This window comes from Balaenoptera musculus, chromosome 11, assembly GCF_009873245.2.
Source record: "Balaenoptera musculus isolate JJ_BM4_2016_0621 chromosome 11, mBalMus1.pri.v3, whole genome shotgun sequence".
In the NCBI taxonomy this organism is placed as follows: Eukaryota; Metazoa; Chordata; class Mammalia; order Artiodactyla; family Balaenopteridae; genus Balaenoptera; species Balaenoptera musculus.
The window spans coordinates 29463964-29482317 of NC_045795.1; the positions used below are offsets into that span (position 1 = coordinate 29463964).

The 18354-nt window shown below is 42.1% G+C and overlaps 1 protein-coding gene across 1 annotated transcript in view; it reads left to right on the forward strand.

Annotated features, from left to right (window-relative positions):
• The first annotated feature begins 7895 nt into the window (after window positions 1–7895).
• RCAN2 (regulator of calcineurin 2) overlaps window positions 7896–18354 on the forward strand; it is a 258086-nt gene continuing 247627 nt past the window's right edge. Inside the window, exon 1 of the mRNA XM_036870033.1 lies at window positions 7896–8169. The gene's annotated coding sequence lies outside the window, so the exon portion shown is untranslated. The remainder of the gene's footprint in view (window positions 8170–18354) is intronic.

An 18354-nucleotide genomic window follows, 5' to 3' on the forward strand; every position in this document is an offset into this window, starting at 1 on the left:
AAAGTGTGCCTCAACTTACCTGGTGAAACTTTTCTTCCTACTTCCTATGCTACCCCTGTGCTTTGTTCACATGAAGTCCTCATAGCTTCCAACATAGGCATGGTCATTGGACTTCTCTTGCCTTAGAGCAGAACTCAGCAAACTTTTTCTGGAAAGAGCCAGATAGCAAGTATTTTCAGCTTTATGAGGTCTCTATTGCAACTACAACTGCTAAAGCAGTCATAGAAAATACATAAATAAAGGAGTGTGCACGTGTTCCAGTAAAACTTGATTGGCAAAACCATGTGGGGTCTGGATTTGGCCTGGGGGCCATAATCTCATGACCTCTACTTAAGCATTCTTTTCTTTCGATGATGACGATGATGAAGCAGATGATGATGATGATAGAGATGATGATGGCTAAAATGGATTGAGGCCAGGACACTGGGTCAAATGCTGTATAAGCCCTTCGGTATTTAATTTTCAGCAACAATGTAGGGTAACGATTACCATGATCTCGACTTGACAGATGAGGAAAACTGGCATTGAGAGGAGTAAAGTGATTGATTTATCAAGGATATCCAGCTAGTAAAAAGAGGAGGTGAGATTCAAACTTGAGACCTGTGCTAAGCCCAGGGTTCCCAGCCCTTCACTTCTCATACCTGGGGCACTTGACTCTTGCCTGAAATTCAGCCCCATCCTGGTCTCTAGAAACTGATCAACACTTTAAGTGAGAAGGATGTTGTAAGGAGCTTCAGCCTCGTTGATACAATCCACTTGTCAAGCTGTCCTTACAGTCTCCCGAGCCTCTTGTTTACCAGGGACCAGTCCCACCTTAGGATCCTGATGATGGGGTCTCTGTCTTGTCCTGGATTCCATTTCTTCAAGCTTTTTTTGTTTAAGATAAGCCAGGTTCTCTATGTGAGACTTCTTGATGACAACAATGTGCTTGGACAGTTTTTTTTTTTTTGTCTGCTGTGGTGTTATTTTGAGACCACAAGGGCCTTTTGGACTGGACTTGCCCAGTGCTAGAGCCAATCTCTTTCCTCCTCTGCCCTCATTTATTCTCCCATCTCCATGCTTGGTCAACCTTTGCTCCTCTGTCTGCCTTGTGTTAACAGGGCCAAAGCTGACCTCTCCAGAGGTAGTGTGGTTCTCCCCACTTAAAAAGTCCACAACCTTCTTATTTTCCTCTCCAAATTCAATTCATTTTTGAAGCCCAGCCCAAGTCTCCCCATCTCTATATCTTCCCACACCACTCCAGTACTCATACAAAGTTCCTTTCTTTCAATGCCCATTATCTAGCCCCATCTTTTGTTTTTCTCTAGTTGTCTTGGGAGCTTAACACTTATTTCATTTTTCTTTCAAAAGCCCTTTGAGAGAACTCATATTACTTTTGCTTATTTTCCACTTGTAGAAAATGTGGTAGACATTCTTAGGTACTGGGTATTATTGATGATTATTGGGGATTGTTGATGGGCTGGTTACTGTGTGAGGTTGCCAAGATGAGGGAGGAATCATCTATCACAGGTACCTTATCTCACTAGGGAGAAAGGAAGAAGCAGCCCCGACAGCTATGATCTGCCAGGTGTAATCAGTTTGGCCTTGATGTTCTCCTGTTGAATATACACAGTTTCACAAAATATCCTAGGACCACAAGGGATCAAGATAAAAGCAAGATCTTCTGCACTCACAGCTAAACAGAGACAAAAATGTGAACATTGTCCAAACTCCAAAAATGATCACGTTCCCCTAATCTGACTAATATGAGTGATGGCTGCTTCTTGACCAATGATACCAGTGATAGCCTTACTTCATTCTTCCCGCCTTATAGATAAGATTTATTAATATACCCAAGCAAAACAGTACCCCTGCTTTTTAATAGCATCCAATCTAGAGCAAAGTACGGCTGCCTTAAACCCTCCCCCAGATCACTTAAGACAAGTCCAAACCCTGTAAGTCCTTCCTAATGTCTTACTGCCATGCCCCACCATCTCCATGGTGTGTGTCTTCCCTCATTGCAAAGAGCAATAAACCCAACTTGTTAATTACAGTGTGTTCTTTAATGGTCTTTGGCTGGAGGACGCTGACACCAGAGATTCCTTGAGCTATAAGAAACACACTCAGTCATCTTGACTTTATTTTTTCCAGGGAGTGTGTGTGTTCTCCCCCACCCAAGAATACCTCTCAAGTCATTGAGAGCAACCAAATACTTTGCTATAGGATCACTTTCTCTGTTCCCTGCTTTGATGAGCCCTTTCCACCTCTCCACCCTACTCTAAAGGCTGCCGAGAAAAGAATAAAACAGATTAACTTAGAATGCTTGGAAAAGTGTTACTTCCCTTCTTTCCACTTCCATTTCCATGACATAAGAAACTGTAAACCCAGAATGATATATATGGTAGCCTCCACCTTCAGACCAGATCTGTCCTGCTCCAGTTTAATTTAAAATCCAGCCCATTTTTATTTTTGCTACTGTAAAGCATGGACTACTATATAAAGGAACATGCATCTTGCTTACATGGCATTACAACTAATCTAAATCTATAAGGAATAGCCTGACACTGAGATGGGCTACAAAGTACTTTTCTAGTAATAAATGTGGCACCAGATGAGCGAGCTTGATGCAGGAGAAAGAACGGTTACTTGACTGAGACTGAGAAGATTGGAATTTTAGTTGGAGTGTTACACACACCATCACTTTGACCTCAGGAAAGCCATATTCTGTTGGCCTAAATTCCTTATCAACGGTTAAACATTTATTGAAAGCATACTCCATGCCAGGTAGTAGGATAAGTTGCTTGAGTTATCCATTAGGTCATTTGCAAACAATGTAATGTGACAGGCATAATAAAGGGACATGTGAAAAAGAACTCCAGAAGCCCTGAGGAGGAAGGCCTGACTCACCTTCCATGGTCACTGAAAGTGGCAGCATTTTCCTACACACAAAAGACCCCAAGGTCTTGAACCAGGCTACTTGGGTTTCACTCTAGCTCAACTTACCAGGGTTAGGCAATCTACCTGTGCTTTGGTTTCCTCACCTATAAAATGGAAATAATAGTTGTACTTATCTCATAGGGTATTATGAAGATTACATTAACGTATAAATACGAACTGCAGAGTGATTGGTACTCAGTAACCACTTAAAAACATTTAATGTTATTGTTTTTGTTATTAGTAGTGATATGTAATCTTCAAATTTCCTCATAAATCCAAACCCCTATAATCTCTCCTAGTGCAGAAGCAAAGAGTCTTAAGTCCTCTCTTTGAAAAAAATATAAGCATGTATCTTTGGAGAACATGAAATCCTTCCAGGGTCACAAGTGACAAAGAATAAGTTGAGTCTGGACTATCTTGTACCAGAGAGTAAGAAAACACTCAGTTATGGCGATGTGCCAATGGACACAGAAGTCAGCTTGAAGGGGCTCCCACTGGCCAAATCTGGGGGGATGAGCATCAAAATAAATAATGATAGTAACAGATTATGACCCATTAAATAAAGTAGGAGTCTGTGAGTGCACATTTATATTACTAAATAGTTAAATGAGGAGAAGAAAACCTTTTCCTTGCAGTAGAATGCTAACGCAAAAGAAATGATAGAAGTAGAAAAACATGAATGTGACAAGTCAATATCACGTGCAATACATAGGCTGCAATAAGAACACAGCACCACTCTGGTGATGTTCTGGAGTACATCTTATAACCTCAGTGTAAGGAAACATCAAACCCAAATAGAGGTACACTCTATACAATGACTAGCAAATAAACTCAAAGCTGTCAAGGTCATTGTTTCAGATTGAAGGAGATTAAAGAAACATGACAACTGGGTGAAAAGCAGTATCATCTCCTGGATCCTTTTATAAAAGGGGTCTGACAAAGGGTGTATAAGAGTTCTTTGTATTATCCTTGCAAATTTTCTGTAAGTTTGAAACTGTTTCAAAAAAAAAGAAAAAAAGTACAGCTATCAGGAATACTATGTAGCTATGAAAAATAATGTTGTTGACACTAAAAGCATAAGCAACAACCAGAACAAAAATAGATAAATTGGACTTCGTCAAAATTCAAAACTTTTATACTTCATAGTGAGGACACTATCAAGAAAAAGACTACTCACAGAATGGGAGAAGATATTCGCAAATCATGTATCTGACAATGGATTCATATCCAGAATATATGAAGGACTCTTACACTCCACACACACAGACACATACACACACACACGCACACAGAAAAACAACCCAATTAAAACATGGGCAAAGGTCAAAAAAAAAGAGAAATTCTTTGACATAAATTTAATAAAATATGTACATAATCTATGTGAGGAAAACTATAAAGCTCTGGTGAAAGAAATCAGAAAAACTAGATAAATGGAGAGATATGCCATGTCTGTGGATAAAAAGACTAAATATGGAAAGATGTCAGTTCTTCCCAACTTGATCTTTAGATTCAATGCAATCCCAATCAAAATCCCAGCAAGTTATTTTGTGTATATTGACAAACTGATTCTAAAGTTTATAAGAAGCGGCAAAAAGACCAGAATAGCCAACACAATTTTAAAGGAGAAGAACAAAATCAGAGGACTGACTCTACCTGATTTCAAGACTTACTGTAAAGCTACAGTAATCAAGGCAGTGTGATATTGGTGAACGAATAGATAAATAGATCAATGGAATAGAATAGATAGTCCAGAAATAGACCCAGATAAATATGTATAGTCAACTGATCTTTGACAAAGGAGCAAAGGCAAAACAATGGAGAAAAGATTGTCTTTTCAACGAATGGTGCTGGAACAACTGGATATCCACATGCAAAAAATAAAAAATAAATAGAATAATCTAGATACTGAACTTATACACTTTATGAAAATTAACTCAAAATAGATCATAGACCTAAACATAAAATGCAAAACTATAAAATTCCTAGGGGATAATATAGAAGAAAACCTAGATGACTTTTGGTATGATGAAGGCTCTTTAGATAAAACACCAAAGGCACGATCCATGAAATAAATCCATAAGCTGGACTTCATTAAAATTAAAAACTTTTGCTGAGCAAAAGACACTGTCAAAGGGATGAGAAGGCAAGCCACAGAGTTGGAGAAATTATTTACAAAATACATATCTGATATAGGACTGTTGTTCAAAATATAAAAGAACTCTTAAAACAAAAAGGAACAATAAGAACAATAAGAAAACAAACAACCCAGTTAGGAAACGGGTGAAAAATCTGAACAGACACCTCACCAAAGAAGATCTATGGATGGCAAATAAGCATATGAAAAAATGTTCCACATCTTATGTCATTAGGCAACTGTAAATAAAAGCAATAATGAGATACCACCACATGCCTATTAGAATGGCAAAATTCCAAAATACTTACAATACCAAACGCTGGTGAGGATGTGGCGCAACAGGAAATCTCATTCATTGCTGGCAGGGGTGCAAACTGGTATAGCCACTTTGGAAGACAGTATTTGGTGGTTTCTTACAAAACGTATTCTTATAATATGATCCAGCAATCACGCTCCTCAGTATTTACCCAAGTGAGTTGAAACTTATGTTCACGCAGAACACATGGAGGAAACTTAGTTGCATATTGCTAAAGGAAAGAAGCCAATCTGAAAATTCTATACAGTACGTTGTATGATTCCTACTATATGACATTCTGAAAAAGGCAAAACTATGGAGAGGGTTAAAAATGTCAGCGGTTGCCAAGGGTTAGTGGGGAGGTAAGGATGAATAGGAGGAGCAGGGAGGATATTTAAGGCAGTGAAACTGTCATGTAAGAGACTATAATGGTGTCTATGTCATTACATATTTGTCAAAACTCAAAGAATGTACACCACCTAAAAGTGACCCCTAGAGTAAACTCTGGACTTTGGTTGATAATTATGTGTCAATGTCAGTTCATCTTTTGTAACAAATGCACCACTCTGGTGGGGGATGTTGATGATGGGGGAGGCTGTGCATGTGTGGGGCAGGGGGTATATGAGAAATCTCTGTACCTTCCACTCAATGTTGCTGTGAACCTTAAACGTAAAAAAAAAAAAAAAAAAAGGCTATTAAGAAAATAAGAACACCTGTATCTGAGTGGTAAGAAAATGACCATGTTCATTTTTGTGACAGCTAACATATATTGAGTGCTACTGTGTGCCAGGCATTGGGCTAAGTGCTTTACATGTATTACTTCATTGAATTCTCACGTTAAATCTTGCGTTTTTCCAACTTTGCAAAATTTCTACAACAAATATATTACTTCTCTACCCAGAAAATTTTATTTGTAAATATATATGTACATAATAGATCCTATTAAGGTGAAGGTCTTCAGGTTGGTGAAGATTCTAGGAACTACTTACTGTGAAATTTTGTTCAAAGGATTGAGGATATTTTACTTGGAAATGGGGGCTTAGAGTGAGTGATGATGGCTATCTTCACATATTTGAAAGACAGTCAGTTGGAAAAGGAATTGGACACTGTCTTCATCGCTTCAAAAAGTGAACTAGAGTGAAAATCCTAGGAAAGTAATTTTGGCCTTAACATACGGATGCTCTTCCAAACAATTCTATCCAAAAAAGTAATTCATCTAATCAGTGAATATATATGGATTTGTGCATCTAGAAGTTTGGAAGAGTAGGAGTCCGAGGTCATTTTCAACTCTGAAATTCTGTCTTTATTTATATTTAATGCAGATTAATCAGAGAGAAGAGCCAAGGTCTACCTTTTCTGTTTTGTTTTGTTTTTCAAAGAGGATGCAATTCTGTGTCAGCCTTGGAAAAAACAATGTGGTATCTGGGTGAGCAAACAATAATTGTGAAACTTACAAGTTGCTTCGATGCAATTTTAACATTGTTATCAGGAAACAAAAGGGCACAAAAAGCACAAGGAAAAAGGCCTATTTATGTAGCATTTAGAAAGATGACAGAACGCAAAACTGATTTATATCTTATTCATTCCCTCCCTCAGGTTGGTGCACGCACCCCAGCCCCTCCCCCACCCTCACCCCGCCGCCCTTCTTCCTTCAGTTTTTCCCACTTCCCTTATTATAATTTTTTTTACATTATTGGCATTCTCTTGCCATGAGACTCAACTCTATCCGTACGGGTGGCACCCATAAGCCACGGCTCTGAACCGCTTTATTTTGTAAAGCAGAGACCTCTACCGGGGTTAAGTTTGTTGAGCAACAGATCTACCCAAGATTCTGTTTCACATTCAACCTTTTACTGTACGATACTGTAGGATGCCACCCACTCCTGTGTCACAGGCTCTCACACAATAGGAGTCCTTGAAGCCCTCAGTCCCCAGGTTTGGTGGCTGGGAAACCTGGCAAAGCCACGGCCCGCGCAGGGCACTTTCCCCCGCGAGGGCGGGGCGGGGCCGGGGAGCCAGCCACCAGGTGCCTGCGCCCACCCGGCGCAGCGCCCCAGGACCCTCCCTCGAGGGGCTTCTCGCCCTTTCCTCAGCTGGCCGGAGTAGGGGGGCTCCCTCAGCTCAGTATTCCCCACCCACAGTTTGCTTCTCTATCAGTTTCTTCCCGGCTGTCGCTGCCCAGCCACGCTTAGCTTCAGCATCAGCCCCCTGCCCACTCCGACCCCCAGGGAGGCCACCGCCCCGGCCGTGACCCCGAGGAGCCCCTCCCCCCGGGACTCCTACGGACCGTCTCCTGCGCTCGGTCCCCAGAGGGTCTTCACTCCCTCCTGGGCACCGGGGCGGAGGGCAGGGGGAGTGCCCGGGAAGGGGAATGCGTGGGGGACGGGGAAGGGCGCGGGGTCAGGCGGGAGGGGAGGAGAGGAGGCCAGACACGGGCTCTCGGTTTCCCGGGGTCTGATTGGAGGTTGGCGCGATGAGTCGGAGCTGGGGGCGCGCCCATCTCCGCTGGCTCCTGCCAGAGCCGCCGGCTCGGCCCCTCCCCGGAGCCGCTTTGTCCCGGGTGACGGCCGCTGAGGTTGCGGCGAGGAGCGGGCGGGAGGCAGAGACCCGCGGACCCACGGAGCCGGAGCCGGAGCCCGGGAGGCGGGGCGCGCCGCGCACGGCCCCACGCCCAGGCCCGCGGGCACCGCGCCCGTCCCCGCGCGCTCTCGGCCCGGCCGCCAGGTGAGCAGCCGCGCCACGCCAGCAGTCGCCGGCTCCGCCGACCGGCCGACCGCCCAGCCGTCGCCTCCGCCTCCACCGACGCATCGCGGACGACCAGCAGGTCGGTTATGTAACGGCGCCGGCCCGCTCGCCCCGGCACCCTGTCCTGTCCTGTCCTGTCCTGCCGGGGCTGCGCGCGGCGCCCGGGCCGGGTCGGGGGACCGCGGCGGGGGGCGGCCGAGAGCGGGCGGGGTAAGGGGCTGGGCCGGGGGCGGTGGCCGTGGCGGCGGGTGGTCTCCAGATCCAGTTCTCAGCTCCCGCGGCGGCCGTGGGGACCGAGGTCCCTTGACCCCCTCTAGAGGGCGCGGGTCTCAAGGAGCCCCTTCCCCACTCCTAGTGGCCCACCGGTTCGTCTTTCTAGTAGTAGCAGCAGCAGCAGGTGCATAAGTGGAGGAGCGGGAATGACGCCTGTGGTCCCCGGGACTGAGATTTGGAGAGGGGATTAGGGGAGGTGGTCTGAACGCAGAGAGCGGACGGGAAATCGGAGCCTCTTTTCCCAGTGCTTTAAGGAAAGTGCTGGGGAGGGGAAGGTGCTTTGAGACGCAGCGGGCTGGGAATTGTTCTGCCTGGGATTAGCGGGCTTGGGTCATCTAAAAATAACTTCAAGTTTGAAAAGTGAAATAGAAGGAAGCGCAGTGTGCCGAGTTCCTCCTGCCTGTGGGATGCTTCTCTCTAGAAGTCACTAGAGGGAACAGGCAAATCCCAGCCACCTGATCCCTGGGCTGCCTCCTGGTTTCACTGGTTTCCAGGGTGTCTCCGTTTGACTTTCAGTTAATGATTTATTCTCCAAGGCACTGCTGTCTTTCTCTTATCCCAAAATGAATTATAGCAGAGTGCATGCTTTGAATCTTTCCTATTTAGTACATTAAGATAGAAGTGTTCAGTGGACATCTAATGAGTCTGCTGCCTACGCTTTTTTTTTTTTTTTTTGAAGTATCCTTTCAGTACAAACAAAAGTTTCTGAGCTCCCTTTAACCTGTGTCCCACAACTGGAGATGAAAGATGCTAGAGCATTCCAGTCCATCCTTCTCTCTTCCCTAAGCCAGAATCCCACTTGTCATACGGAGGGGAGGCTTTAGGAAAAGTAGGACATTTTAAATAACGCAGCTCAACTTTCACACATGTTACATCCACACAAAACACAGGGCAAGTGTATCACAGGCACAGGGCAACACTTGCTAACTGGCCCACTCCATTCCAGGAACACTATGAAGTAAGAAAAGCCTAGAAGCTAGAAAGGATCAAGAAGCAGATAAGCATCGACTGTGGAACAAGGCAGGGGCGTGAACATTTGGCTGCTTTTCAGTCTCCCATTGATTTTCTTCAGCCTTAGAGCTATTATCTTAAGTACAATCAGTCACTGCGTTGAGTTAGTCTAAAATGTGAGTCGCTCTTTGCTTTCAAATCCACTGCAAATCAAATCAGCGTTTACTGAGCACCTACTACTTGAGTCCAGTCCGTAGAATTTTATGAGGGAATGTGTCCTCAACTAAAGCTGCAGGATTCCAAGAGCTTTCCAAATGCCTTGTTTGCAGCTCCTGCAGAACCCAACGAAATTAGGGAGGATGTGGCTCTCTCTCTCCAGTGATGAACAGTTAACAGGCATAAGTGGGAACTTGAGAGCTTTGTCATTTGCAAGTACGCATCACACTCTTTTAAAAACTACTTGCATAATCGTTTGCAGTTAGTCATGTATGTTATAGAAATTAGCTTTATTGAGATCAACTTTGCTAGTCGCTGTGGTCTCATTTTCCCATTCCTTTTATTTTCTGTACCATCCACTCAGTTTACTCAGCAGTTAATTTAAGTACCTACTGTGTGCTATGTAGTCCCTGTGCCAGAGGCTACAAGAATGAGGCCCATGTTGTTCAGAAATCAATCTAGCAGAAAAGGATAAGAAAATTAAGTGGTAATGCTCAGCATGATGCGTGTTTAGTGGCGATAGGAACAAGCTCAGTGGGAGCCCAGGGAAGGAAGGGTGCAGGGAACCTGGAAGAGCTTGCAGAGAAGTTCATGTTCAGACTGGATCTCTATAGAGAAGCAGCTAGGTGTTCCACGTTGAAGGAAAGGTCACATTCAAAGAACTTGTAGGTGTTCTGCAGTGAGGAGGTGGCAGGAGAGTTTGGGAGGGGGGTGTTTCAGTGAGCCTGGGCTATGAATATACCTTGCAGAGGAGGAGAAGCCGTGCAGCCTGTATGGGAGAAATGATCTGATCTAATTCATCTTGCAAAAGTGACTTTGGAGGCGGTGAGTAGGTGGGGTTGCAAAGAAGAATGAGCTCAGATTTTAGACCACTAAGGCGGTCCAGACCAAAAAAAAATAAGTACAATTAATTGTGCCTGAACCAGGTAGAATGGGGAAAGAGAAGAGAGATCTACAGAAAACCATTTCAGAGGGAGAATCAGTGGCTCTAGGTCACGAAGTGGTTGGTAGTGTGGAAGGAGAAGCTTAAGATGTTTAGACGGATGGTCAGGCTTTGTACTGAGATAGGAAGGCAAGGAGAACGATGAGGTTTAAGAAAGATGGGGACTTTTAACTGAAACTTTTCCTCTAAGATCAGAAACAAGACAAGGATGCCCACTCTTGCCACTTTTCCTTAGTATAGTACTGGAAGTCCTAGCCAGAGCATTTAGGCAAGAAAAAAAAAGGCATTCAAATCAGAAAGGAAGAAGTAAAACTGTCTCTATTTGCTAATGGCATGGTATTATACATAGAAAATCCTAAAGACTCTACTAAATGACCATTAGGACCAATAAACAAATTCAGTAAAATTGCAGGATATAAAATCAATGCACAAACATCATTTACATTTCTATACACTAAAATAGCGAACTATCAGAAGGAGAAATTAAGAAAGCAATCCCATTTGTAACTGCATCCTAAAGAATAAAATACCTAAGAATAAATTTAATCAAGGGAGTGAAAGACTTGTTCCCTGAAAACTATGACAATAATGAAAGAAACTGAAGAAGACACAAATAAGTGTTGGTGAGGATGTGGAGAAAAGGGATCCCTCCTACACTGTTGGTGGGAATGTAAACTGGTGCAGCCACTATGGAAAACAGTATGGAGGTTCCTCAAAAAATTAAAAATAGAACTACCACATGATCCAGCAATCCCACTTTTGGGTATTCATCCAAAGAAAATGAAGATACTAACTTGAAAAGATAGGTGCACCTCCATGTTCATTACAGCATTTTTTATACGAGCCACGTTATGGAAACAGCTTAAATGGCCATTGATGGATGAGTGGATAAGGAAAATCTGGTATATATGTATATATGATGGAATATTATTCAGCCATAAAAAGGAGACCCTGCCATTTGCAACAACATGGGTGGACCTTGATGGCATTGTGCTAAGTGAATAAGTCAGAGAAAGATAAGTACTGTGTGATCTCACTTATATGTAGAGTCTAAAAAAACCGAACTCATAAATACAGAGAATAGATTGTTGTTGCCAGAGGTGAGGGGTGGAGGATGGGCAAAATGGGTGAAGGTGGTCAAAAGGTACAAACTTCCAGTTATAAGATACATATGTTCTGGGGGTATAATGTACAGCATGGTGACTATAGTTAACAATACTGTATTGTATATTTGAAAGTTGCTAAGAGAGTAGATCTTAAAAGTTCTCATTATAAGGAAAAAAATTTGTAACTATGTAAGATGGTAGATGTCAACTAAACTTATTATGATGATCATTTCACAATATATACATATACCAAATTGTTATATACCTAAAACTAATACAGTGTTTTATGTTAATTATAACTCAGTAAAACTGGGCGGGGGGGTGGGGGGTGGAAGTACGGTTGATGCTTGAACAACACGGGTTTGAACTGTGATTAGAGATCACAATGTATGGACTCAAAAGACCTGGGCTTTGAGTCCTGATTCTCTCCAAACTGTTTCAGCTTCCTGCCCTTGGGCGAGTCATTTACCAATTCTTTTGTTTTCGAGGCAGAGATAGCAAGACTCAGATTTTCCTCTTGGAAGAGGGTATGTGTAGCGCCCTTAACCCCCGAATTGTACAAGGGTCAACTATAAAATGAGAAAGAGTTGTTTTGAGAAAGATGGGGAATTTTGACTTTGAACATCCAAATAAAAATACTTTGTAGGCACTTTTATTTTCAAAGGTAATTTCTTCATTCCTGGTGCTAACTTCCATTCATCTGACTCACCTTCGTTCCTGAGACTGTCTAGTGCTGCCTTTGGAGAAGAAGGAGATGATTTGATAGCAGGAAGTTGTTGCTGCCTTCTTCCCCCAGAGTGAAAGTATTAACTGTCAATTATCTGAACTAGTAGTAGTAATAATGGTAATAATTCAAACGATAACAACAATATGTAACATTTATTCAGTGCTTACTTTATGCCAAGCATAAAGAAGGTGGAGCTCTACACAGATTATCATGTTTGATCCTCATGATAACCTTATGAGGCGGACACTATTGTTATTCTCATATGATGGATAAGGAACCCAAGGCAAAGAGAGGGTACCTTATCTAGGTCACACAGTTAGTAAGAAGGGCACCCAGGGTTCAAGCTCAGGCAGTCTGGCCAGCACTCTGAATAGCCAGTGTGAATTAATAACCTTGAAATCATTCCTATTTAGCCTAGAATGTGTATTTTTACCCTGTGTTTGAATGTTTGTAGCCGATGCCATAAAAGAGAATGGGAGTGAGTGAGAAGTTCTGGCTCTCATCCGGGCCCTGCACTTGATTTGTTGGGTGACCTCTGCAAAGTCCCATCCCCTCTCAGGCTTTAGTTATTTTAAATCTGCATATTCATGGGGGAAGAGGTTGACTAGATGATCTCTAAAGAGTCTGGGCATTCTGAAGTCCTGCCATCCTGTCTCAAATTTTACTACTCGAGCCATAGATTTGGGTTAAAATCATGCCTGCCTGGTCCCTTTCAGAATAGGAATGGGACCTGTTCCTATTCTAAGAGGATGAACTCAAGTGGTGGCCTGTCCTTAACAGCTTGATGGTAACTGGTCCGTAGTGCCAGAGCTGATGGGGGTGCTTAAGGTTGGGGGAGCACAGTTCAGGCAGGGGAAACCCAGACGGCACCGCAGTGGAGAAATCTCTGTAATCACTGTCTAGTTTCTGTATTTTAGACACTTAAATTAAGTGTCACTTAAATTCCATGAGACTTAGTTTCCTTATCTCTGGATAATGGGGGTGATGAATACACGTGTTGTAAGGTTGTTTGTTGTAAGGATCAAAACAGATTACATAGAGCAGGCACTGCACACGAGTCTGCCCCACTGAAGATGCTCAGTGAGTGTGTGGGGGGTCCTCACCCCTCGCCACCCAGGATAACAGACATGCAGAAAAGGGAGGTAGAGTATTTACAAAGATAAACTCCTCCTACTTCACAGTTATGCTAAGGACCACCCTTTAGTGATCATCATTTCTCTCTCTCTCTCTTAGAAAGTAGTATATATTGGGAATATGAAAACACACAGCCCATTAAATACCTTTCAAAACATGCATCTCAAGTATTCATTGATAAAGTACCCTCTTAGATATGAAAAAGTGTCAACATTCCACAACACAAAGTTTTACACTCTGCTTTTGTCAGATAAATAGGCCAAGATTGCTGTAAAGAAATAGTATTGCTTAGGGTTGGTGGTCCTGGATTCCCCGATTATGGCACCAAATGTAAAGGAGACCGAGTGACTTCCTACTCTGTGTGTGTCTGCACATGCTGTGCTTCTAACTTGGAGAACTTTCTGCCTTTGCCTATAAAATGTTCACTGTCCTGTGTCTCTTCTTTTGTATTACCAACTGCCAGGTGTCATGTTGTAGGTAAAATTAATTAATCGAGTTGAGGAGTTTTTCAAAAGGTGGAAGCAGACTTAAACTCAGTTGAAGCTGTTTTGAAGTCCCTTAAAACATATGTGTGATTGTGAATGGTACTTTCTAGAAGTTAAAGACAAATTTCCAAAAATAGCTCAAACTTCCTGCAGTTCAGAATGCCCACAGAAAATGTTTTCTATAGTCAGGATGGGAAGGGACTTATTTTCATATCTGTTTTCCCCATATCCACTCACTTTGAAACAGGGATGAAACATGGGGTTCCTGAGCTTTGGAATGTACGCATGAGAAGATGCTGGCATGGTAGCTGTTGGACAAAAGAATTGTGTAGTTTGAGAGCTATATCCTAGTCTTTATTACCGTTGCCTTAGTTCTTTGTGGGAATCACTGCTTTATTGTCTCATGCGGTTGAGATATGCCTGCTACAAAGTATTATAAGTTCTGTAAGGGCTCGAGCCATGCCTTAATACTCCTCTTACAGTGTTGGGAATAAAGTATAAAAAGTGTGGACTTGGTGTGAAACAGCCTGGCTTCACAGCCTGGCTTCACAGCCTGGCGCTGTCACTTCCCAGCTATGTAACCTTGAGCTTCCCATTGACCTAACAGTCATAGGAGCTGGCATTTGTTGAATGCTGCCCCTGTTCCAAACACGATGCTGAGCAGACTGCATACGATATCTCATTTAATCCTTACAACAACTCCCCCCACATGGGTATTATCATCACTATTTACAGAGGAGCACGCCTCGAGGATGGGGGGTCTGAGCCACTCGGAGCCCAGACTCTTGAGTTGCAGTTTTCCTATCGGTACAATTAGGAAAATAAACCTTGATCTCCCCGCCTTACAGAGTCGTGAGGGTGAAATGCTATGGGTCTTTGAAGATGCACTGAAACACGGAATGTGTTAAGGATGATTGTCATAGTAGGGAGCTCCCAAGAGATCAGATACAGTTGGGTTTGGTATAGCACCAGGTCTGTGAGGGGAAGGAAGTCCGCAATATATAAAATGCTTTTATAGAATGCATTTTTTTCTTAGTTTTTAATTATATTTATTTCTGAATTGAAGTATAGTTGATTTACAATGTGGTGTTAGTTTCAGGTGTACTAAAGTGATTCAGTTATACATATATATGTGTCTATCCATATATATTCTTTATCAGATTATTTTCCCATATAGATTATTACAAAATATTGAGTATAGTTCCCTGTGCTATGCAGTAGGTCCTTCTTGTTTATCTATTTTATATATAGTAGTGTGTATATGTTACTCCCGAACTTCTTATTTATCCCTCACCCCTTTCCCCTTTGGAAACCGTAAGTTTGTTTTCTATGTCTGTAAGTCTATTTCTGTTTTGTACATAAGTTCATTTGTATCTTTTTTTTAGATTCCACATATAAGTGATATCATATGATATTTGTCTTAGAATGCATTAAGAAAACTGTATTTCCTTGCCCTGTTCTTTGGTAGTTTGTGTTACGATGCCTGTTTCTTTCAAGGGTAACTTGCTTGTTGTCAGTGCCAAGACTCAACCAGGCTGGGCCAGGAGGAAGCTGACCAGGCCGTGGAACTGGGTCCTGCTGGTGAAGGGGGGCGGGTAGAGAGCATGGCTTATAGAGAAGAGGTAGCTGCCAGAGGGGTATTTCAGTATAAACAAGGAAGGCAGAAAGTCAAAGACAGGGTCAAGGGAGGCGTAGGCATGATGTGGAGGGCAGGAAATCATCACCAGGTTTTACATAAAGTGTGAGTGACAGGTGGGAAATGGCATCTGCTCAAGAAGGCTAGAGGTATTTCCTAGTGTCCGCTGCGGTCTGTCCACTCAGCAGGAAAACCAGGGACCCTCTGCCCTGATCCTTAAAAATATTTTCTTTTTCTCAGACATATGTGCTTTCTGTAAAATTTTTGGAAGACATAGAATAGTATAACAAAAGAAAATTAAAATCACACATATTACCATGAGCAAATGATAATTACTACTCATATTTTGGTGTATTTCCTTTCAGTCTTTTTGATATACATATTTTTGTGAAATCAGGATCATACCGAGTATAGAGTTTTGCATCCTGTGCATTTCATCAAACATTTTAAATAACTTTTCACGTCAACAGTCTTTATGAGCATTGTTTTCAGTAGCCACACAGAATTCCCATGGATGATATTGCCAAATTCATTTACCTTCTCCCCTGTAACTCTTAGATGGTTACCAATTATCCAGAATATCAAAAATAATACTTTGATGAACATCTTTGATTGTCATTTTCTCTATATTTTGGATCGTTTGCTCAGGCTAGATGGTTAGAAGTGGAATTATTGGCTCAAATAGATGGACCTTCTTAAGGCTTTCTCTGTATTTTGACGTTGCTTTTAATTGTTTTTCCAGGAGGTTGTACTAATTAACGGTCCCACAGGCAATGCATGAGAATTTAGTTCTCACCTCTGCCCCGCTTGTAAGCACTCTTTATGTAAGGGGTGGCTGGTATTCACGCTTTTCAAAGATGACCCCGACTGCTTACCCAGCACTTCAAGGAAGCTGGGCTTTCTCTGTGGCAGTTGAGGATGGGTGGGTCAGCGTCTGGTAGATTTCACATGCTTGAGTGTTTGTAGGAGAGTTGACTTGGGTGGATTAGCTTCTTTCCTGGTGGTTTTGTTATCAGAGACCTGGCATATGGATGTGTGTAACCCGAGCTAGTAAAGCTGAGTTAAACTAAATAGAATGAAACAACCTCTGCTTAAGTGAGAAATAGTGCCGCCTGCCTTTCAAATCCTGAAAGATTAACAGCAAATATGCATGCTTATTTGCATTAGTTCTATTGTTGCTTTCCTTGGTTTTGACTGGTTCCCCTTCCACTGATGGCAGAGCCTTTGGGGCAAGCTGCAGACAGGTATGTCTCTTTTTTCACCTTCCATGAAATGAGATACGACGCAGAGTAAATCATTTTGAAGAAATAACTAGAATAATCAATTGGAATCTTCTTAAAAGTCACTTAAATGGTCATTATTCTAGGATTTTAATTTAATGACTAATCAAATTCGTCTTTCCCCAGAAAGCCTCTGCATTCATTCTTAGGCTACCATCAACTCTGTCGATCATATTGACCAATTTATTGAGGTAAACAGCCAATGTGAATTATTTTCCCCCATAAAATTATCTGAAATACAGGCTAAATTAATATAATTTATTTTTATTTTGACTTCTGTAGCTAATTAAAGATAAAAGCCAAGTGATGGGGTCTGGCCAAGTGTTTTGTATAAACAAAGTACAATTTATACTTCTCTTTTGAGGTTTAATCCTTTGTACAGAAATAAATTATTTATTTGGTTACAGGTATCATCATATGAATTTTGAAATGGAGGACGGTAAATACAGATAAATTAATGGTAGTTCAAACAAAATTTTATTTGTCTAAAAGCAAAGTCTCAGCCTTGACAAGGCAAGCGAAAGCAAAGTACTAATTCATGAATATGTTAATTTTTTCCTGCTGTGGGCATTAATGATATTCATTTGATCTTTTCTGATGTACAAACAACCATTTATAAAAAGGTTAAATTTTGGTCAGGGAGGATATTCAGCAACTGACATATCATAAATGTGTTTAGTCGGTATCCTTTATTTTCTTATTTTTCTGTCTCTTGGTGATTTCTGTTCCACACACAGCTGTTGTTTAGTATTAAACTTCAGAATTTGACAAGGTGACATTTAGGTGAAGCTCTGAACTGAAATATTTGCTTGGTCAGATTTTCAAGGCATACCTTCTGACCTTGTGTCCAAGTGCCACAGCTCACGTGGGGATTCTTTTTTTTAATTGAAGTATAGTTGATTTACCATGCTGTGTTAGTTTCAGGTGTACAGCAAAGTGATTCAGTTATACGTACACATATATATGTATATATATTCTTTTTCAGATTCTTTTTTATTATAGGTTATTACAAGATATTGAATATAGTTCCCTGTGCTATGCAGTAGGTCCTTGTTGTTTATCTATTTTACATATAATAGTGTGTATCCGTGGAGATTCTTGGCTTACAAGCTGGACCTTGGTTTGGTTCTGCCTCTTGAGATATCACGGATGGGGAGAGGGGATCTCCTTCTCGTTCTGGTTCACAATCACACTGAGAGGTCCGGTATCATTCTGCAAGGTCCAGAAGGTTTTTGCAACCCCCAAAGATGTGCAGACTGATTTGGAAAGGTTGTGCCGGGTGGAGGAGAGATAAATGTTAAACCCAAACAGCCCCTAGATCCAAATTACTTTGACTCCAGCCCACAACCACTTTTTGAGGCTTGCCATGAAGCTGGAAACTTAGGACATTAAGACATTTAGGATGGCTCTAGGTGGGCTCAGTTACGTGCTAGCAAAGTCATTAACAGCTTACAAGGGGCCCTGTGGGAGGACCCAGCTGCGTGGTTTTGCCTGTGAGGCTCTGCTCCTTCAA